The 24,088-nt window shown below is 36.3% G+C and overlaps 1 protein-coding gene across 5 annotated transcripts in view; it reads left to right on the top strand.

Moving 5' to 3' along the window:
- Positions 1-410: 410 nt before the first annotated feature.
- Positions 411-24,088, top strand: part of RBM46 (RNA binding motif protein 46) — a 66,737-nt gene continuing 43,059 nt past the window's right edge. For 3 of the 5 annotated variants that reach the window (XM_078148339.1, XM_078148338.1, XM_020993990.2), the window contains exons 1-2: positions 411-513; positions 1,183-1,357. The gene's annotated coding sequence lies outside the window, so the exon portion shown is untranslated. The remainder of the gene's footprint in view (positions 514-1,182; positions 1,358-24,088) is intronic. The other 2 variants (XM_020993984.2, XM_020993986.2) reach the window with 2 other exon arrangements.

The following is a 24,088-nucleotide window of genomic DNA, read 5'->3' as shown; positions in this document are numbered from 1 at the left end:
TGGCTACCCTCTCTGCCCGTCCAAACCACTTCGCCGCACGGCCATGTGGTCCTTTCAGATTTCAACTGTGAGCCCGCCCATTTCTGTGTTTCGGCTGGTTCCCACCGAGTGAGCGCAGGCTGGGCTGGGGGAGGGGGCACTCCTGCTCCCCGCCCCCCGCCCTCCCACCTCCCGGGGGCTCCTAGGAGCTGGACCCTGATTGGCTGGGAGCTGACCCGGCGCGGCGGATGGGGAGTTCTCGACGCGGGCTGGTGGAGTACGCCTAGCGCTGGTGCCTGAGCTCGGGGCGCGAGCGGCCGAGGCGGAGGCGCGAGGACAGCGCGAGCCCTTCCCACCCCCGGCTCCCGCTCTCCGGCTGCCGCTGCAGCCGCCGCTGCTGCAGCCGCCCCCTGGCCGCCTCTCCTCTCCCCGCGGCAGCCCCCATTCGGCCCGCTGGGTCCTCGAAGCGGCCGCGGCGACGGTTTGTGGTCGTTGGTCCCCGAGATTTGTGACCAACATCCGAAGACCAAAGGGGTGAGGAGGGGAGAGGGGGACGCCACCAAACCGCCGGTAACGGCCGGACCCCCAGCCCCCCGCCTCGTCCCCCCAGGCACTCACACGCGCTCACGCACTGGGGCACACTCCCGCGCCCGGGGCCGCCGCCGGCGTGAAGGAGCTCTGGCCGCTCCTCCCCTTCACTGTCCCGAGGGGGCCGGGGGTTTGGGGGGGTGCCCGGGCCGGGTGAAGGCCGCTGTAGCTTAGCCTCCTGGGGGGGCCTCGCCCGGCGGCGACCCGCCCAGCCCCCCTGCCCCTCCGGGCTCGTCCGAGGTCAGAGCCCTCCCCCCACCTGTTACCTCCTGGCGTCCCCCACCTCCCCAGACCCCTGCTGTGCGCAGCCCCTCTTCCTCGCTTCGGGATCCTCCTTCCTTTGGTGTCGCGTCGCCCCGTCCTTAGCCCATCTCCGTCTCCCTTCTCTTCCTCCCCGGGCGTCTTACTCCCCTTACCTGTAATTCACTCCTTCACAGCCACTCGGGACTTGGCAGGTAAATTCCACTCCGGGCCCTTCCCCCACCTGTAGGAAGGACAGGCAAACTTAGGAAACTTAGAGATCCCCCTCCCCCCCGCTCCCAACCTTTCAGGCACGTAGCCGTTCGGCTGAAACTTAGTAATAATAACCCTTCCTTCCCCTTATTGTTTTCATAGAGGTCTTAACCTGGGTGCATGCTTGGAAGCCTAGGATTCCTCTGCCTTTGACTCCCGGGTCTGCTCCGAGATCTTACCTATATTGATTATTGTGCTTTGGAAAGCTTCTGGAGGGACAGGAACACCACCAGCTGATCCTTCTCAACCACAATACGAGGGCAGGCAGCCAGACACGGTAATCAATAGTTAAGAACGGATGTACCATCTTGATCACTCAGTGAGGGCTGAAGAGTGTTATTCGACTTTATCTTACTCTTGTTGATGTGTGAGGAGCACTAGACTGGGAGTCAGAAGACGCGGGTTCTGCCCCTTACCTGTGTGACTGTTAAACAATGAAGGAATTATAATGTTCTTCGAGAGAGCCCTCATCCTTTGACTAGTGACTTGGACAAGTCACTTGCTTTGGGTCTGGATTTCCTTATCTGCAAAATAAGGGGTTTGGATTAGGAGGTCCCTAAAAATATGGCTATCAAAGGGTGTGGGATAAAACAAGGAGCCTCCTGTAATCTTATTCCATAGGCATTAAAAAATATAATGGTGTCTTGCCTTTAGATGTTTAGTATTGTTTATCAGGAGTCTTTTGGGGTTTAATTATTGGAAGCTTCAGAAGACTTTATAACAATATGACCTGACTTGCTGCTTTGTCTTGGACTATATATGGACTCAGGGCTAGCGTTAAGCAAAGATTACTGTGTATGTCAATACACAGTATGTACATCCAGATATGTGTGTGTAAGTTTTCCTTGGTTGGGGTGGTTTCTTTTATTTTTTTAAAAAAGCCTTATTGGAAGAGGTTTTCATGAAAGTATCACCAGTAGCACTATGGTATTCAATAATTTGTGGATGTGAAAAAAAATTTATACGTAAATAAAAGGCACATCATTTGGTAGTAATGTAGTAAGTCCTTATTTGCTAAAAATTAAAAGTGCTACTAGTTTCCCTGTAAGGTATATATTCTCCATTGAAATATTTTGTAACTTGACTTTTCACATATATGATGACATCAGGACCAGACTGATGATATGGTTATAGATCATAATACTTTGCTTGTCATTGCATCTCCTCATTTAAATCTTAAATTCCATGTTTTTCTCTAGCTATAGTATGAGATAATAAAATTTCTTTAATGGGTAGGATGCAATCAAACTTCATAACATTTCCATTTTACAGTTATAGAACCTTGGCAAGTAGGCTTCGATTTGTGAAGTTACGTGCATAAACAGTTGTTGGCAAGAGTCCATGTTTGCACATAGGAATAGTCTATACTAGTTATATATTTATTATGACAACTCTTGTATAACCTTTGAAACTTTTATCACTAAGGCCCACAGAACTTTCAGTGCAGTTATCCATTTTAATTTACTACCTAATGATTGGTGAAAGAGGGAAGAAAATAAAAATCAGTATTTTCATTGATAACTTCACAGAAGACCTTGGAAAATATTACATAAGGAATTGTGTGTTTCATTAGGAAGAGAGTACTTGTCAAAAAAAGGTCTGATTTAGGGTCAAAGAACATGTTACCTTTTGATATTCATAATCATCTAAAAATTACAACTCTAGTATAAGGTAGTAATCTATTTTAAAAAATTTTGTAACTTAGCCATCCTAAACTTAAAGTAAATCTGACAGTATTCCCAAAATACATGAAACATCTTTTTGAGAATATTTTATTAAATTGCTTGTATACCTCCTATGAAAATAAATGTACTGGCCACGTAATGCTATGTGTTATACTGTATGCCCAAAATATTTGTGTTGATCCAGCCACATTTCTTTGGTTAGCTCCTTTCTTATAATAAATGTCTTTGTGTTGAATTCTATGACTGGAACAGTGAATAGATGGCTTAACCAATCATTGAGTGAACGATGAACCCTAGCCTTACTGAGCACCACACTTTAAACAGTTAGACCAAGAGGCTAGAAACTTAACTACTACATATTATATGTAATGCATTAAAGGATTGACTTGATCTCTAAGAAGATACTTTCGGATCTTAAGCTGATGTATTTAATTTTTAATTTAATTTAAAAGTTCAGGTAAAGTCTATGTAATGATAATTTTAAAAATTTTACAACAAATCTTCATGATGCTTTAGGAAAGGAGAATTTCTATATAAGGATTTAAATTTGATAAATGAAATGTAATTCTGTGGACTTACATTTGTTAAGTTATAGGTATGTTTAGTTATAAAACTATCACTTTTCTGGGTAACGCACTGTCTGTTGCTGCTGCTGTTCAGTTGTTTTTCAGTTATGTCCGACTCGTCTTAAAACCATTTGGGGTTTCTTGGAAAGATATTGGAATGGTTTTCAATCTTCTTCATCAGCTCATTTTACAGATGAGGAAACTGAGGTAAACTCGGTTAAGTGACTGACTTGCCCAGGTCAAACAGCTAGTAGTGTTCGTGGTGCTCTGTCCACTGCACCACCTACCTGTCTACTGTTTTTTTAAGGGCATTAAAAATTTTAAAGTCTTGATTATTATTGACAACAAGATTTTAAAATGTAAAAAAAAAATACAGTCAACATGTAAACCTAATGGTCTTGAATATACCCATGTTTTGGCTATATTATTTCCTTGCCTCCATAGCTTGCTGGTTTTATCCCCCCTGAGTGTCAGGAGACGTCTTTGAAAGTTCAAAGTCTTGGTCTAGAGAATTGTCTGTAGAGATCACACGTAGGTGTGGTGCAACATTTTCTGCCTTATAATTTACACTTCCATATGAGCGATGCCCTGATTACATTCTCATGTCCATCACCTTTACTCCTACAACCACAAGACTGTAGTTTTAGGCTGGCCTGTGGCAATGCTTTGGGTGACTAGGATTGAAATAATAGTAGTTGAGAAGGGAGTAATTAGTTTTGGCACCTCATTTGGGAGTGGAACACAGTTAGGTAATCAGCATGTATAGCTCATCACTTTTGATTCCTAAACTGTTAAAGGGAACTCACTAGTGGATTGTCCCAGGATCAAATGTAAAGATGATTTTTCTAATTGAAATTTAAAAATCGAATTCTCCTGGAAGTGAACTTAAACTAAATCATAAGCTCCTTAGATTAGATGTAAAAATTTCTTGCCAGTAAAGATGATTGGGCAATTGAAATTTGAATAGGTCAGTAAAGAAAATTATATAATTTCTTCCTTGGAAATATTTTATGTTTTAATAATTCATCTTTTGTCTTGGCTTTAGTTTATGACTCATCAAGTTCCTACCATTTCTTCATTTGTATGATTTCAAGATTTGATGCTTAACTGTGTTCAGTGTATATTCCCTACTGAGTCCTTTGCTTCCTGGAGTAAGAGAGTCGAAGTACTCTATCACAAGGAAAATCCTAGATATTTTCTGGGGAAAAACTGAAGCAGTATTCCGCAGAGGCTATTGTGATAGAATGTGACTCTGAAGAAGTTTGTTTTGGGGTAAATTAGTGACTTAATAGCTAGCATTGAAAATGATAAAGCTTTAATTATAAATGATAAAGCTTTAATTATTACTAGAAAAAGTAAGTTTTCACATGGAAGTATATGGAATGGAAGGATAAAAACAAATCAGAGACAGCTTGTGAGAATCTTAGAAAAACTGAAAGGTTTCAGTGAAAAAAATGATGCTATGAGTTTCTTCAGGGGACACTTTAAGGGAAGGATTAGGCAAAAGAAAATCTTAAATATTTTGCTTCAAGAGTAGGAACAGATGGCAGTAAGTAGAATTTCAAAATCTCATAATTTCAAGATACTATTTTGAGTGATGTTGAAGTTCAAGATACACTGGTAGGTTGCTGAATAGAGAAGAATTTAATAGTATCAGTGAAGTCAAATTCTTAGTCATTAATGTGGACAAATACATATCTTTTGAAAAGGGTCTACTCTTAATATTCCTGGTTCAGATAGTGTTTTGCCTTGGATGACTTTTGAGATGATACTTTCTAATTTTATGATTCTCTGAAAAATATGTGATCAGTATGGACAGTAAGGGCTAGGAATGTTTAGCTTTGTTCTTTTTAAAAAATTATTGCAACACGGTTTTAATCTTCACCCTTTAACTTGTTTTCAAAACTTTAGTGGACTCCTTTATGATATGATTGTAGTACATATTTCTGTGTCATGCTATTAGCTTGTAACATGTTTGGAAACTTGGTCATGAGGTTTATCCCAGTACTAATATTTTAAAGAAAATCTATTTCTAATAAAATTGATCATGATTACTAAAATAAACATGTTATCAAAATTTTAAGAGATATTTGTGAACTTAGTTATGTGGAATTCGGTTGCAATACTTTAATTGTATTATTAGTAGTACAAATTTAACTGTATATTTCAGAATTTGAGATTAATTTGATTAATGGAAATTGCCATATTGGGGAAATTAGGCCAGTAGTGAGGGTTATTTGGGGAGGCAGCCAGATAAAAAGAAAAGTGCCCCAAAAGTGGAGTGCCAGGATCTCTCTTCAAGGCCCTCTTACTACTTGTGTGACCTTGGGTCTCTTGATATTAACTTTTTTTTCCAGCTGTAAAATGAAGGGGCTATATAAAATGTCTCCTAAGGTCTCTTTCCATCACTCTAGGCCTAGGATCTGATCTTAATTGATGAAATTAACTAGACAATTATTAAATATTCGTTTTGCTAATCATGGAAATATTTGATTAATGAAGCAGGAATAATTGTATTTTATATTGACCAAATGTCTTTTGGAGGCTTTTATTTAGACTGAATTTTTTTGAGTTATAGTTAACACTATTTCTTCAAGAAATCTTGGCCTGTATTCTTCAGTTCATTTATTTTTAATTATACCTAGGAAGTATTTCAGTGTACCTAGAAAAAAGCTATAATGATAAGTCTTTAATGTACAAAAAGATTTGTTAAATTCATTTGCATTTAATTTTTAAAATATAATATCTCTAACAGTGGTGGTGGTGGTAGTAGTAGTAGTATCTGAATTGCCTTATTATGATTACTCCATGCATGACTTTTTATTTTCTGGACTAGGTCTTTGATTTCATTAGTATAGCAAACTCCTAGTAAGGGTAACCCCTCTACCAATGCATATCGGCACAGGCTCTTAAATTAGGTTGGCATTGATTGCATAGCAAGTATGTCAGAGGTGGAACATAAAATCAGTATTTCCTGACTTTCAGGCTAGTTTTCTATCCATGATATGTCACTGCTTATCTCTAGAAATTTTCCTTAGTAAGATGGAATACCAGCTTTATTACTTTTTTAACTCTGTAGATAAGTGATTGTTCCTAAGTTGATAAAGGGTGGGTTTTGAAAATCCTTATGTTCTTCAACTACCCTTAATGAAAATTCTTTATAATTTTTTCCTCTAAATATATTTATGTTCTTCAGTAGAAGTGGGTTGAAGGTTTTTAAGAACAGTATTACTGAGAAATTCAGACTTCTGTTCCTCACATCCTTCAATGAATTGTTTATGGAATTAGATATCTGTTTATAGAACTCCAGCCATTAGTGAGAATCTAACAACTTTAGTGTTAAAAGGAATATTAAAGATCATTTGGTCAGCCTCGTGAATACTATGTGGCCTGATCAGCTAGTTTTACTGGCTAAGTGAGTAGGTTTTCTTATCCTCACTCCAGTGTGCTCTTTCCACTGCTCTGTGTATGGAACTTCCATTGTCACTTCTAATTAAAACTCATTGATTCTTTCTTTAGAGGTTATGTGTTTTTTTTTTTTTTTTGTTAAGAGACTCCTGAAACGGAATTATGTTTGGAGTCTATCAGGGAAGGTTACCTCAACCTCCCTCTCATCCCAATCTAGTTTTATACTTACTTTGTTCTAAGATTGATTGAGGCAAAAACAACAGCAACAAGAAATAGCTTTGATTTCTTGGAGGACTAATTAAATAGGTTGGAATTTAATGCTTGATTACTGGGTTGATTATTATGTGTGATAATTAGTTTCAAAAAGCTTCCCAAATGGTCTGCAGAAGTTTTTTTTTTTTAATTGTGGCTTTAGGAGGTGGTAGATAAAGGAATTTTAGATGCAAAGCAGTGCATCTTAAGATTAAGATCTTAAGATTGAATGGAACTTTGGAGATTATTGCTTTTACTGCTATGTCAGTTATGACTTGGTTTTTGGTTATACCTACGAGAATGCTACTTTAAGGCAAAGTAGATTACATAATTTTTGTACCCAATAACTGGCTTTTTTTCTTCAGAAGAAATGACACTTAGAAATAAAGGAATATAGAATTCACTCAAATAAAACCTAGTGATAAATATACATATGTATATCTGTGTGTTGATATGTAGCTGTAAACTACTTCTTTGGCAGCAAGAATGCTGGATAGAATTTAAAAAGAGAAAGCCAGATGAATCTGTCCAAGGTGGTTTTTGGGGAGATAACAGTACCAATATAGCATCCCTAAATGAGGGGTAGGCAACCTAGTGAATATCTGGCACACATAGCAGGGCACCAGTAAAAGACAAACAAAATACTGGATTTTGAATTTTTCTTAATCGGGGAGGAAGTATAGAAAAGATGGTGTTCCCTGTTCTTAACTTACAGTTAAGAAACTTATAGTTTCTGAGGTTAAAACATGCTTCTCCCCAAATTGTAGTAATTTTATTCTGTGGGATCTAGGATCTCCACTTCAGTTGCTAATTAGCTGCCATGCGACAGAGATATCCCCAAATATTTCTCCTTCAGCAGCTGGCATAACAGGGGCTTTGAGAAATCACTTCTTACTGGCATCTGTTTAAGCAGCTGAGCCACGGAGAATATCAGTAGCATTGGGATGAAGTGAGACCTATATAGTTTTATGGTTTTGTCTTTTTTATCTTATTTTTATTGATATATTAAAAATTAATATCAGCTTAATTTCCTAATCTCTCTTCCTTACTCAAATGAATCTTTGAACAACAATTTTAAAAAGGAAAAAAAATGAGTAAAACTAATCAACACATTAGTTGAATCTGAAAGTAGTCATTATCCTATACCTATAATTCTCTGCCTGTGCAAAGAGGAGAGGTATGGTTTGTCAACTTTTCTCTGGGGCCAAGTTTTTAGATCTTTGTTATTTGGGGGAATTGAAAGAGGGAATAAGTACATACTGCCTGTGATGTGCCAGGTATTGTAGTAAGTGCTTTGCAGTTATCTCATTTGATTCTCACAACAACCTTGGGAAGTAGGTGCTATTATTTCCCTCATTTTTTAGTTGAGGAAACTGAGGCAAATGGAGGTTATGAGATTTGCCCAGGATCATACAGCTAGTAAGTATCTGAGGTCAAATTTGAACTCGGGTCTTTCTGACTCCAGGTTTAATGCTGTATCCGTCGTACCATTAAATATATAGGAAAAAAAATCAGGAGGGGCAGATTTGCATTACCTCTACATCCTATAATCCTTCTTTTATGTACTTTGTATGCATCTTAACTTTCTCTTTCACTTGTTTTTATTTTCCTTTTTCCTTATTACTTTTCCTTTATTCATTTACCTTTTTCTTTTTTTAGGCCTGCTTTTGACTTGGGCCTTTTCGAAGCAATTGTAGATTTTCTGAGTTAAAGAAGTTGCTGAAATTTGCTCTAGGTCAAATTGAAGAAGTATAAAGGCATGGTAATATTCAAGCTTTTCTATAGGTACTATAGCTGTTGTGCGGTTATTCTTTTCTTTTAAAATAATTTATTAATTTTTAGTTTTCAACCTTCACTTCCATAAGATTTTGAGTTTTAAATTTTCTACCCCTCTCTTAGCATGCAATCTGATAAAGGCTCTACTTATACGTTCATATTAAGCATATTTCCCCATTAGTCATGATGTAAAGAACAATTAGAACTAATGGGAGGAACCATGAAAATGAAGCAATAAAACAAAACAACAAAGGAAAAGGAGAACAAATAGTAATGCTTCCATCTTCATTCAGACTCAGTAGTTCTTTATCTGGATGTGGATAGCATTTTTTCCTTTTTTTGGCTAGGCAGTGGGGTTAAGTGACTTGCCCAAAGTCACACAGCTAATAAGTGTTATATGTCTGAGGGCAGATTTGAACTTGGGTCCTCCTGACTCCATGGCCGGTACTCTATCTACTGCACCACCTAGCTTCCCCCAAGCATTTTCCATCATGAGTCTTGGAGTTGTCTTAGATCCTTGCATTGCTGAGAAGAACCAAGTCTATCAAAGTCAGTCATTGCATAGTATAGCTGTTTACTGTGTACAATGTTCTCCTGGTTCTGCTTATTTCACTCAGCATCAGTTCATATAAGTCTTTCCAGATTTTTCTGAAATCTTTCTGCTCATCATTTCTTATAGCATAATAATATTCCATTACGTTCACATACCACAACTTGTTCAGCCATTCCCCAGTTGATGGGCATCCCCTCAGCTTCCAATTCTTTGCTACCACAGTAAGAGCTGCTATAAATATTTTTGTACGTGTGAGTCCTTTTCCCATTTTTGTGATCTCTTTGGGATACAGCCCTAGAAGTGCTATTGCTGAATCAAAGGGTATGCACAATTTTATAGGTTTTTAAAAATATAATCTATAATTTTTTTAGTTTTAAAAATATTTTTAATATTTTTATAATTTTTATAATCTGTAATATAACCTGCAGACTTCTGTAGATAGGAGGATCTCACCATTCCAGGGGCCACCCTTTTCAACATGGACTATGCCCTAGATTTCCTCTGCCATAATGGCAAACACCTTTTGCCAGCAGATATCTCATGTTTCTGTGCCTTACATGATCTTTATGATGGGAGGGTAGTTAATCGAGGGTTATTTGTTATAGCTTTCAAGGAATTTTGAATGATTTTGATGTATAGATGGGTGATACCTTATTGGATAAGAGATGTGCTGCTTTGCTGAATCTACTTTTTTATATAATCAGTGAACGGTAAGCAAAATAGTAATGTGTACTCTGTGTATCTTTAATCACTTGTAAAATGATATAACTGCGGTTCATTTTTAGATACTGCTTTTGAATGCCTTTTTTCTTTGCTACCACTACCTTCAGGGGCAGGTAGGTGGTACAGTAGATAGAAGCCTGGGCCTGGAGTGAGGAAGATATATCTTCCTGAGTTCAAATCCTGCCTCAGATACTTATTAGCTGTGTGACCCTGGGCAAATCACTTAACTCTATTTGCCTCAGTTTCCTCATCTGTAAAATGAGCTGAGAGAAGTGGTAGTATCTTTGCCAAGAAAACTCCAAATGGGGTCACAAAGAGTGGGACATGACTGTAATGACTGAACAACTACCTTAAGGCATCATAGTGGAGGACTTACCGAGATTTTGTGGTGGAAAAGTACATGTATACATTGGTAGTTGTTGCCTTTTTTGTTGCATTTTGTTTTGGTCTTAATAAGGTTTAATTTTTTTTCTGCTCTTTTAGTATATTCTCCTACTTCAAATGCCTTCGTTGATCCCTTAAGACTCAAAATTTTACCACCTGATGCACAAGTCCCTTTTATATACACTTGGTCCAGTCCAACTGTTTTTCTTGTCTTTATTTTTAGTACCATTTCTTTCTTTCCTATAAACATCTGGAAGTATGAAGTTGGCACCTATCTGTGGTAGTGCCACTGTCTTTGATGGTAAAAACAATTGGTTATAGTAATCTTTGAAGATCTTTTCTACTTTCTACTGCTTTTTTGTATTCCTTTCATTTTATCCTTTTGTTTTTTTAAAATAAATTTTTATTATCTTTTGTTTTATGGCACCAAAATTTTCCTCTGTATTCCAGTTATACCTCTTAAGAAAGATTTTTTTTAATAAAAAGAGGAAGGAGAGGAAAAAATAAGTAAAGTTAGTACATTAAAATATGTAAATACTTGCAGTATTTTTTACTAGTGAACCCCCCATTTCTTGAGTTTCTTGAAGGGGAATTGTCTTTTCATGTTATTCTTTGTAGTTTTGCAATATTCATTTTTTATTTTTTGTAGTAATTTTAATCTATGTTGTTATAGTTGTGTATGTTGTTTTCTTGGCTGTCTTTACTTCATTTTGCATCGGTTCCTTCATATTATTTCCATGTTTTCCTATATTAATATGAATTCACCGTTTCTCAGAAGTACAGTATTTTTCCTTTATATTCATGTAAATTTGTAATGCAGTTGATGGGGCTTTGCTTTGTTTGTGGTTCTTTGTTACAACAGAAAGCATGGCTATAAATATTTTCACGTATATGGGTACTTTCTTTTTATGAACGAGCTCTTTTGAGCATTTGCCTAGGATGGAATCTGTGGATCTAAGGGTATGGATATTTTAGTGACTTTATTTGCATAATTCTAAAATGCTTTCCAAAATGGTTGTATTGATTCTCAATTCTTTCATAGTGTACTAATATGCCTATCTTTCTACAACACCTTTAAGCACTGACTTTTTCCCCATCTTTTATCATCTGTCCTGTTTCTTTAGTGTGAGGCAAAACTCCAGGATTATTTTGATTTACATTTCTTTTATTGTTAGTGATTTGGAGCTTTCTTATGGTTGCTAGAAGTTTGTAATTCTTCTTTTCAGGAATATTTGTTTAAGTCTTTTGGCCACTTAACTATTGGGAATGACTTTTGGTATTTATATATTTGTGTTAGTTGTCTATATTGGATACCAAGGCTTTATTCAAGAAAATTTTCCCATGTGACTGCTTCCCTTCTTATCTTAGATGTATTAATTTTTGCTTGTGCAGAAATATTTCAGTTTCATATAGTTAAAATTATTTAATCTTTTGTAATTGTCTTTATTGTTTAAAAATACATCATCTACTCAAAGCTATGAAAGGTATATGATCTGCTCTTCTAGCTCTTTTATAAAGGTATGATGTTAGGGTCACATGGCCATTTTGAATTTATTGTGGAAGAGGTTATAAGATGTTGGCCCAAGCCAAATTTATGCTATACTGCTTTCTAGTTGTCCTAGCAGTTCTTATCAAATAGACAGTTCTTTCCAAATGTCGCAGTTACCAAGTAGAAATTCAAAAGACTTGTAATAAAACATGCTATATACCTGTAGGTAGAAAGCTGATGGACTCATAATGCAAATTGAATCAATCTTTCCTTCCTTCCTTCTCCCCTCTTTATTTTGGACGTGGTTAATGTAAGAATTTATTTTGTTTGACTATACAGCTAGGTATTGTAGTAGGTAGAGTACAGCACGTGGAGTCAGGAAGACCCATCTTAATGAGTTCAGATCTGGTCTTAGAGGCTTACTAGGTATTTCTCTGGGCAAATCATTGTTTGCCTCAGTTTCCTCATCTGTAAAATGGACTGGAGAAGGAAATGGCAAACCACTGCAGTATCTTTGCCAAGAAAACCCCAAAATAAGGTTACAAAGAATCAGACACAACTGAAACAACTAAACAACAACTAAACTTGTAAGTTATTTTATTTTTCTTGCTTTCTTAGCAAATGGGGGAGGGAGGTAGGAGGCAGAGAATTCAGAACTTAAAATTAAACTTAGTTTAAAAAAATTTTTTGTTTTCCAATTAAGCAAACATTAGGTTATTGTGTTCTATAATTTTTCATTCTTCTTGGGTAGACCTTTTCTCTTAATCTTCTGTTTTATAAAACCAGTACCAAATAATTTTGGTGACTGCTGCTCTATATAGTTTAAGCTCTAGAAATGTTATTCCCCCTTTTTATTCCTATCTTTTCGTTATTTCCCTTGATAGTCTAAATATTTTGTGCCTTCAGATGACTTTTATTATCATAGTATCAAGTTTTATAAGGTATCCTTTTGATAATTTGATTGGCATAGTACTAAAACTGTTAATTAACTTTGATAATGTTGGCATTTTTTTAATATTAGCATGGCCCAATCATAATTAATGAATATTTCTTCAGCTGCTTAAGTTATACTTTATTTAAAGAGCACTTTGTAATTGAATTGATTTAGGTATTGAATGTGCTTTGGTAGATTGATCTCCAAATATTGTATGCATTTTGTAGTTATTTTGGATGATATTTCTTTCCCTTTCTGTTATTGGGTTTTCAACTTTATTATACAAAAAAATGCTTTTTTTTTATGGGTTTGTTTCATAGCCTGTATCTTTGCTAACTAAGCCTGTTGTCTCAATTAGCAAACCATTGTGTCATCAGCAAATAAGTATAGTTTTATCTCCTACACCTTTAATTTCTTTCTCTGGTTTTAATGCTATTGCTGTCGTTTCTATATAACTCTACCAAATAATACTGGGGACATTGGGTCTTATTGTTTTATTCCCGTATTTATATGAAAAGCATCTAGTTTATTTCCATTGCATATGATGCTTGCTTTTGATTTTAGGCAAGTAATTTTAATGATATTTTTAAAAAGTTTCTCTATTATGTTTTGTAGCACTCTTTATAGCATACTCATGTGGTTTTGGACATTGTCATTTTTAACATAATAGTGTGGATTATTTTACTAATGCGGATCATCCTTGCATTCCTGGTATAAGTCCAACTTGGTCATATTAGGATGATTTCTTATATGAATTGCTATTGTGTTTTTGACAGAATTTTTATTTACATTTAAAATTTTTATGTTCATTAATGATATTGGTCTATAGTTTTCCTTTTTTGCTTTATATTTGGTTCAAGTTTTAGAATGAAATTATTTTTCAAAAGGATTTTTAAGAATGTTTTGTGTAGCATTAGTCTTAACTGTCTAAGAGTTTCATAGAATTATCCATTAAGTCCATTAGGACCAGAAGGTTTTTTCCCCTTCTTTAGTATAGTTATTTTGTTTATTTTTTAACAAAATATATTTCTATATCCAAATGAATGTATGTCTTGTCAGTGGGTTTTTCCATTCTTGTCCAGTTCAAATGAGAGTGAGGTTCAAGTGCCAACCACTTCCCCAAACCGCTTTAAATTCTTGTTTGTATAAATGTCTATTTGCACACCTTGATTATGTGAGATAATTTTCTCTAATTTACTTCCCCCCCTCCCCGCAATGTATTTCTCTTCACCTCTTTCCATTATTCTCTTAAGATCATCTAATGATAACAAAACTACTACTTGTTCAGTTGTTTCAGTTGTTTTTAACTCTTTGTGACCCCTGGGTTTTAGTTGGTGAAGATACTGGAGTAGTTTGCCATTTCCTTCTCCCAAAACTGGAACTTTCCTAATTAGACTTACACTGTGATCTCTGATGATGATAACAGGGCTCAGAAGGGGACATATCATCTTTGTATATATTATAAAGTAAGGAACTTATGCTTGTTTAGTCTCTTATGGTTATTCATTCCTATTTACCTTTTTATATTTCTCCTAACTCCTGTGTTTGAACTTTAAAAGTTTCTGTGTAGCTCTTGTCTTTTCATCAGGAATGCTTGAAAGTCCTTTATTTTGTTAAAGGTTCCCCTCGTAGCACTGTGTTCAGTTTTTTGGAGTAAGCTGTTCTTGGTTGTAAGCTTTCTATATGATCATATTCCAGTTTTTCTCATGCTTTATAGTGGTGGCTGTTGTGTATCTGTTCCTAACTGTGGTTCTCCTACTTGAATTACTGTTTTTCTGACTATTTGTAGTATTTTTCTTTGACCTGGAAGCTCTAGATTTTCCATATCATGTTCCAGAGAGTTTTTATTTTGGAATTTATTTTAGGAGGAGGCTGGTCTATTCTTTCTCTTTTTACATGGTCCTGTAGTTCTAAGCAATCTGGTGGTGGTGGTTGTTGTTGTTTAAGATTGCTTGAAAGATGATATCTAGCCACTTGTTTGTCCCTCAATCTGTTTTTCAGGTCAGTTGTTTACATTTTATTCTATTATTTTCAGTCTTTGGACTGCTTGTTTTAATATTTCTTGCTGTCTCTTAGAGTCATTGCCTTATTTATCCATTCTAGTTTTCAAGAAGTTTGTTATTGGTTAAGGTTTTGTACCATCTTTATCAAGCTATTAATTGCCTTTCCCATTTTTTCTTCCGTAGCTCTCATTTCACTTCAGCTATTTTTTTTCCTCTAGCACTCATTGCATTTATAAACATTTTCACTCTTCTAAAAAACTCTTCCATTGTCTCATCCAGGAATTCTAATTGAATTTGTACCCAACCTGTGCAGTGGATTTTTGTTGTTATTGTTGTTGTTGTATTGTTTGTTTTTAGGTTTAGCTCATAGATGTTTTGGAGTCACTCTCCTCTTTGGTCGTTGTATTTTGAGCTTCCCTGTCATCATACTAGCTTTTTATGATGGAATTCATTTTTTGTTTACTCATTCTTCCAGTCTACTTCCTGACTTTAAACTTGGGATTTAGGGCTGTGCACATTTTGGAGGGAAGGTCCAGGCTAATGCTGTTGCTGCTTTCTTGAGCTTTTGAGAGTTGTATTATTTCAGGATCTCAGGAACAGCTCAGGGTTCTGGTAAGTTCTCAGTGCTACTAAAGTGGTCTCATCCAGGACAGCTTGAGTTCTGCAAGTTAACTGACCTGAATTTGGGTCTTTGAAACATTGTAGACTGCTCCCAACTCTGCCCTTACCAGCCATTTGGGAAATTCTGCTGATTGAAAGTGTCAGAACTTCAAGGTCCTCTTTGGCCCAGGATTCCTGCCCTGCTTATTCCTCTGCAGGCTTCAGACAGGGATAGAAGGTGGATGCTTCTCTGCTTCTGGGGTCGAAGCTCTAATAAGGTTGCTAATTAGCTCCTGTCCTGGTATGCCACCAATAGCTTTCAACTGGTCTTTTTCCTGAAATGCCACTCCTGGGCACAGGTTACCTCCTTGGTCTCTCTCAGTTTGTTACCTAGAACTTAGTGTAGTGGGTGAAAGAGATGCCAGTTGTCATCCATTTCTGTTGCAGTGCCCAAGTATGGTTCTGGGACTTCTTGCTTTATTGTACAGCCTCTCTTTTGAACTGGAATGCTCAGTACTTCTGCTTCTGGCCAGATTTAGTCTCTATTGTCTCCAAATCTGTTGTTTCCTTGGGCTGATTTGGGCTAGAAAAATAACTCACTATGATTTTTAGTTGGGTTTCCTGATCAATATTTGGTCTAATGTGTTTTCTAGATTTATTTAAAGGAGTTTTAGTGGGGGAGTTTGCTGTACTTCCTGCTATTCTACCACCCAACTTTTAGCTTTAGTTTCTCCAGCAATTTGTTTATTCCTGTATTTTACTTTTTATTTATCTTTCTGTTGGATTTGTATGATTTCGGAAGCTAAGGCATTTGGAACATACAGGATTTTTTTTTTTTATTGATACTGGTTTGTTATCTGTTTTTTTTTTTGCTATATAATGTAATTTCTTTGCTTATTCCTATTGATATTGTGAATATTTGCTTTTGCTTTGTCTGATAGAATGATTACAACTCTTCCTTTTGGGTTCACCTGATGCGTAACAAATTTTGTTCCAGCCACTCATTTTTATTCTTTGTATGCCTGTTTTCTAGATTTTCTAGTAAGCATGACATTGTGGGGTTTTGTTTTCTTGTCCAGTCTGTCTCTCACTTCTCATTGTATTGTTTAATCCATTCACATTTAAATTTAAGACAGTATTTATATTTTTTCTGTTGTTTCTCTGATGATTGCTTTTTCTTTCTTCATTTGGATTTTTTTTTGCTGCTTGTTCTATTTCAAGACAGTACTTTGTCCCTATAGTTATTTTTGTTTAATCTACCTTAAAGCAATCCTGTACCCACAAATTCTCTTCCCCTCACCTTCACCTTGTACCCCCCTCCCATTTGTCACTCCTTTTACTACTTTTGGAGTTTTACTTACTGATTACTTTTCATTTTATTTAGTTACATAGCTCTTCCTCTCTTTTTTCCGTTCTCAGTTGAATAGTTAAAAATGTTTCCTGCTCCTTATTTCACCTTCAGCTTCTTTTACCTTCTTCTAAAAAAAGTTTTTCATTTCAACATTTCTCTTTTCTTTCTGTGTATTTAAAACTTTTATTCTTTGATTCATAGTCTTTATACTTAATTATTCCTTCTTTTGGGAATATAACTTCTAAGATAGCTATTTTGAGTTCCTTCTAATTTTGATTTATTGTCTCGTAGATTTTATCCCCTTTCCCCATTTTTTTGTTGTCCTTTGCTCTTATAAGTATCAATTCCTGGAGGAGTTAGAAAGGATAGAAATATTATTACCATAATATGATAGAAATTTCCTTGTGTCTCTGATAATGTGGCTTATGCCCTCCTTATTCTGTCATCATTTTCCATTTGAATGGAATATCTTTTCTGGGTCCTTGACATTCCCATGCTTCTGTATATTAGTAGCTGCCAGGGGCCTTTATTTTTCTTCTTCTAAGTCATTTCTCCAGGAAGTGGTCTCTTTGAGTATCAGATCTCATCAGATCATGCCCATTGTAGAGTCCCTATTTCTCGTTACAGAATCTACCTTTACCCCTCCATGGGACCCAGTTGTGCCGCTGTCTCAAGGTTTCCTCTTTCTCACAGTTCCATCCTTTGCCACCTTACCCTCTCTTCTTGCTGAGCAATTTGAGTTATTTTCCTTTTGTTGTTTACCATTTACTTGATTAGGGTATGTTACGTTTCCACTGTCTTTTACCATCTCCATCCCTGTATATGTACCTTCCCATTCTACAGTTTAGTCTCACAGAGATTAACTTAGGGAGATGATGTAAGCCTGTTTCTCCACTATTGTCACTTCCTATTTCTTCTTCCAACTTTATCTCCTTACGTACTTTGAGGAAAAAAAATCTCTCAGTTGTCAGTTTTTCCTTTTTTTTAAAAAAATCCTATAGGTGTATCTTTGAAGTTTTTTTTTTTAAATACTTTTAAGGCATGGGTATTTCATTTCATTATTTGTGCTTTCCTTGGTAGTTTTAGTTGAGTATTCTGATCATGTATGTTTTTTTTAAAAGGAATACTTCATGTGCTTCTTGAACGTTCATCTTTTTCATTGATAGGCTTAGGGTTTTAGGGTATTGTCATTTTGGATTGTAACTTGAACTGCTTTGCTTTTCAAAATATATTCCATTCTCATATATATGTATTTTATACTGATTATATAATATATATAGGTATATTATGTTCTTCTATGTTCTGGTGGACATAGAAATGTCTTTTGTTATTTGAATTTCCTTTCCTTTATGTTTGAAGATCTTCCTCCAGATCACTTGTAGAACTTAACTGTTTTTCATTGCAGTTGTTGGATTTAACCACCATGGGTCTTGAAGTTTGAAGCATGGTTTTTTTTTCTTTTTCTTCTTTGAAGGTGATCTGTAGATTTTTTAATTTTTAATTTTTTTTTAAGCAGTTGCGGTTAAGTGGCTTGCCCAGGGTCACACAACTAGTAAGTGTCAAGTGTTTGGTCTGAGGCTGGATTTGAACTCAGGTCCTCCTGACTTCAGGCCTGGTGCTCTAGCCACTGTGTCACCTAGCTGCCCCTGTAGATTTTTTTAGTTGGTTCGTTATTTTCTATATTCATAAATTCTGGACAGTTTTCTTGTATTACTTATTGCTTTATGGTATTTAGAGTCTTTTTGGTCATGTTTTTCTATGAGACATATGATCCCTAATGATCTCAGCACATCTGTCTTTGAGATTATCATGTTTTGCTTGTGCAGAGATATGTTCTTATTATAACATTTTTGCTTTTTGCTTCTCTTTTTTCAGGTTTTTCACTTCAGTATATTTGTATTCCCAATCATTTGTTCCCTCTTTTGATTTTTTGGAGAAACTAGCTATTGTGGATTCAAGTTTCAGAAATTATGCTGTTTGTTCCCTTTTTCTTTCAAGGTTTTGATTTCTCTCTTGAAGCATTTTGGAACATCCTCAGTTCTAAGCCCTCTTTGGAATTCACAGGATCCCATATTTTCTCAAGTGTTTGTTCAGTTCCCTTAATATTACAGTATTTATTTAATGATATTTGAAGTCATTTAGATGTCTTCCAGTCTCTTTTTATATCTTCCTGTTGACTTATCAGTTCTATTAGTTTTTAATTGAGTTTTATTTCTCCTGAGGTCTTTGACAGTTTTAGCTTTTTTCCATTCATATTGCTCACTTTCTGACTCCTTTGAAAGAGTCATGGACCTCAAAGCTGTTTCAGTCTCCTCCTTTGTTGGGGAATTCATATTTTTTGGGTTTAGCTCATTTCCTGTTCCAGTGACTTGTGGGAGTTGGGGTGTGTGGGTGTGGGTGTGTGCACGTATATGTGCATGTATGTACATGCACAGATGGACTTGCTCCAGCAGGATGCCAATCCCCTTACTTTGAGGTGTGAAGTAGCAATGTGTGTTGCCACATTCTCCCCCTCTATCTTATTCCCACTCCTGTTTTTTCTCTTCTTTAGTTCTGTGAATAAGTGCCACTGTACCCTATTATAGCTCCACCTAATTAGTAAATGGCTGGGCAGAGTTGATGTCTACTACTTGTTGCCACAGAATAGTGTCATGAGGGCATGTTAGAGTATGTTGAGAGAGACTTCAGTGAGTTTGTAAAGGTTATAAGTTCTGGGCAGGGTAAGGGAGTAAGTTTTCTCCACTGGGAATTCATAGGGCTTTTATCTTGTTATACTTTTTGGTGTCTTGACCTGTGAATACAGCTGTAATTTCTCTACTTTTGGCACCTAATTCCTTGTTGGATTTATTTGTTTTTGCAAGTTAATGGGGACTAGACAGATTATGTTGGTCACTTGACCTGTAACTCTTCCAATTTTTATCTTTAAATACCCTTGGATAATTTTGCTTTATTGGATCTTTTGCTAAGATCTTTAAAATAGATTTTATTTTATTGCTTCTCATTGTGAAACAATATTTTTAATAATCCATCATCCTTTGTAAGATTTTATAAATAAGTTTGTATTCTAAGCTGCCTTTGGCCATCATCTCTTCATTTGGCAGTCATGTCCAGTATTTACTAAGGTGTTTTCTGTGCTCATTTGGTTTTATCGTTGTGACAATTGATTTATACTAGTTAAAATCTGCATAAAATTGATATAATTAGTGGTTATGTGATTTCTGTTGTCCATTTCTCATTTTTATTAACATATTTTATTTGAATAATTAAATCCACAAAGTCTTGCTCTAATGCTTCATCTTGGCATAGAGATGACCCTGACTTTTTGAAGACTAGTCCAGTGGATGGCAAACTCTTGTCAGGTTTTCCCATTATGGAAGGACTTTAGGTATGGTGTGACAGTAGGATGAGTCTGCTCTCTGAGGACTGGCCCAGATAAATACAGAAAGGCTTTTCACAAGTAATCTGATTAAGGTGATTACTTATTGGATGTGGCAATCCATGAAACAGAAAAATACAGAATGCCTCAGACTTGTGTTGTTTGCTTTCTGCATCTATAATAATAGCAGCATGGTAGAAAAGGGAAAAGAGGATTATAAGAAACATAGTTTTTAAAATGTCAGACTTTTAATTTAGTGTTGGTATTTTAAGTGAAAGATCCTTATCTAGTGACCAACAAGAGGATAAATATGTTATTGGAGAAGGTGAATCAATCAGTCTTCCTATTCTGTCTATAAACGAAACCAGAATGAATAAGGAGGTTGCAGCTAAATGGAAAAATACTGCAGTGGATAGAGTGCCAGACCTGGAGTGAGGAAGACTCATCTTCATGAGTTCAAATGTGGTCTCAGATACTTAATAGCTGTATGACCCTGGGCAAGTCACTCAACCTTATTTACCTCAGTTTCCTCATCAGTGAAATGAGCTAGAGAAGGAAATGGCAAACCACTCCAATATCTTTGCCAAGAAAACCCTAAGTGGAGTCATGAGGAGTCACACACAACTAAAACAACTGAACAACAATGACATTCCTTGGAGAACCCCCCCCCAAAAAACCCAAACAAACCTGAGACATGTGGTCTTAACAGATGCCCACGTACAAATAAAAATATTTTTCATAGGCTATTTGGTTGTCTTTGTAGTACTCATAATAAACATATGTGAAAAACCCCACCATGAAAATAAATAATTGCGGTATATTCACCAACATCATTTTTAGAGGAAAGAGAGGGTGAGAAGTGTTTACATTTTCTTAAATTTTTTTAGGACTCTAACCCTTTAAATGAAATTAACATATACTCTGAAATTTGGTGACTTAATGAAAAAGGGGGAGAGGGACATTAGAATGGTAAGAAATAAATGGGAAAATGTGACTCAGGAAGAAGGAATGAAAGAGACTGAAGACTTGTAGACTTCTCAGAAGTACTATAATTTTACATCGTGAATGCTTTGAGAAAAGAATTGGTAGGTATTGCACATGGTGAGCACCAAATAATATAACAATTGATAGATTTGTTACTGAAGTATCTCCAACTTGTCTTGTCTATAGTGCCAGTTTTTCAGAGCAAAGGTCAAAATTAGCAAAAAGCTAAAAGAAATGAGGAACTATAAGATGATGTGATGAGATTCTGAGAAAAAGATATGGCATGCAATTGAAACAATTCACTCTTGATCTGTTTCATCAAGCATTTTTGAATTATTGTGTATACATTGGCTTTTGATAAGCTGCCTATAATGTTTTATTGACTTGTGATTTCCAGAATACTTTTATCTTCGTTTAGTATTAATGCTTAATTGGTGATTCTCTAAGTGCCACACTTTAGGGGTCAGCGTAGTAACTTAATTAGTGGAGGGAATTTTCTAATTGAGAGATAAACTGCACTAATGAATCATAGGGTCCCATTAAAAAATAATAATAAAAATGTAGTTGTTCTGTAGAAAGAATATCAGAATAATTTTTCTTAACTCTCCTTGGTTTGTAAAAAACTGTGAATTTTTATGTACATATACACATTCCACCATATCAAGGGTCCTCACCTTGCTGTCCCTTGCCACATTATATATACCCATCTGTATGTAAAAGCCATTCAACTTTTCTTCACTGTTGTTACCGCCTTGATCTCTTAACCACCTTTCTTCACTAGGGTTCAGCATAAACCTGGTTAGTCAGAAATTGGAAAAGGAGAGTTCAGAAACCAAGTATATTCCATAATAAAAAGTCAAATACTCATTGGGAAACATAATAGTAAAGGAAGTTCAAGAAATGAATTTGTGGAGATTCATCATAGAATGGTATCAGAATTGTTGGGTGTCTGTGGATTTTTTTTGGGAAAGAACTACTTCACTTATTTTTGTGAACAGAATAAGATTTTTTTTTGAGTTTGGTATTTATGAGAGGCAGGAGGTACCTCAATAAAATAGCATTTTATTAAGTGCCTGCTATGTTCGAGGCACAGTGATAGGCATTGTTATTAAAAAACACAAAAAAAAGAAATAGTTCTTACACTTAAGGTTACATTCTATCAGGGAAGACAGCATGTATGTGTATATGTATGTACATGTTTATAAATACATATACACATGCATATACATGTAAGCATATACAGAACAAATGCAAAATAAATACAAGGTAGCTAAATATATGGTAGTAAGGGTACTAGCAGTTGGGAGATCAAAGACTTCGTGTAGAGTTGCATCTTGAAAGAAAGGGATTCTGTGAAATGGTTGTGAGGAGGGAATGCATTCTGTTTGTGAAGGAGTACCGTGTGTGAAGAGAAGAGGAAAGGCCATTTTGGCTTGACCCTAAAATGCAAGGAAGGAAGTAATGTATACAAAAAGTTTGTAAAGATTGGTTGGAGCGAGGTTGTCAAGAGCTTTAAATGTCCAACAGAAAAATTTATATTGAATCCTAGAGGCAAGAGGGAAGTTTATTAGTAGGAGAGCAGCAAAATGAAGTCTTTGCTTAAGGTAAATAACTTTGGCAGCTACATAGGATGGATTGAAGTGAGGAGAGACCATTTAGAAGGCTGTTGTACCTGTGAGAATATAAAGGAGTCAGATGCAGAAGATGAGATGTAGAAACAGAAAGGTTTGACAACTGACATGAGGAAGAGTGAGGCATCTAGGATCATGCTGAGGTTATAAACCTAGGAGACTAGAAAAATGATGGTGTCATCAGGAAAAATAAGAGGGAATTTTGGGGAAAAGATAAGGAATCCTAGTTTAGAGATAGTGAATTTGATTTATTTGTTTCTGGGAAATCTGGTTTGATATGTCCATTAGGCATTTGGTGATGTGATTGAAATTCAGGGAGAGAGTGGGTTGTGTATATAGATCTGAGTCATCTTCATATGAAGATATTTAGATAAAAAATAAATCTATGGAGCTGAGATTACCAAGATTGTGTAGAAAGAGAAGAAGGCCTAGGGTGGAGACTTGTGGGACTCCAGGTACGGGGATGTGGGTGATGAACCAGCAAAGGAGATTGAAGAGTAAGACAGATAAGTGAATCCTGTGAGAATAGTATCATGAAAACCCAGATAGAAGAGAATATCCAAGAGAACAGTGAGGTCAACAGTGTCATGGATTAGAAAGTTGTGAAGGGAGATGACTAGGAAAAGACCATCACATTAGGCAGTTGAGATCAGTTTAACTTTAGAGACAGCTGTTTGAGTTTTGAGATCAGAAACCAGATTGTAGAGGGTTGAATGAGTGAGAGGAGAGGAAATGGGTATAGAAAGATTCTTTCTGGGAATTAAGCTGAGAAAAGAAATAGAGATACATGATAATAGCTGGAGAGGATGGATGGTAAGATTTAGGAAAGGTTTTTTTTTAGGGCAGGGAAAATTTGGGTATGTTTTAAGGCAATAGAGAAGGAACAGTATAAATGGGGAAGGATTAAAGATTAAAGAGAATGGAGATGAAGGGGTCAGTTCTCTGGAAAAGATAGGAGATGGGATCAAGGGCACACGTAGATTGATATTGGCAAGGAGAAAGGACATTTCATCAGCAGTAGGAAGCTGGATGCTAAAGTGAGTAATGATGTCAAGGGGTTTTACTGTAAGAAGGGGGAAAAGGAGCTCCTAGTGAATGGCTTCAGCCTCAGTTTTCTCAGCAAAATAAGAAGGGAGGTGTTCAAGTAAAAAATGGAGGGAGGGAGAGTGTAGAAGATGAGAGGAAAAAAAAGGTTTTGGAATGTATTTTGTGGGGAGTGAGATAGGAAAATAGGAATTGTCTTGCTGCAGTGAAGGCACAGGTGAAGTTAGGGAAATTTTTAGTAACCTAGTC

This window comes from Phascolarctos cinereus, unplaced genomic scaffold (genome assembly GCF_003287225.1).
Source record: "Phascolarctos cinereus isolate Bilbo 61053 unplaced genomic scaffold, phaCin_HiC Scaffold_9;HRSCAF=440, whole genome shotgun sequence".
Taxonomy (NCBI): domain Eukaryota; kingdom Metazoa; phylum Chordata; class Mammalia; order Diprotodontia; family Phascolarctidae; genus Phascolarctos; species Phascolarctos cinereus.
Note: the sequence above shows the minus strand (reverse complement) of the source record. Positions and strands in the feature narration are given on the sequence as shown.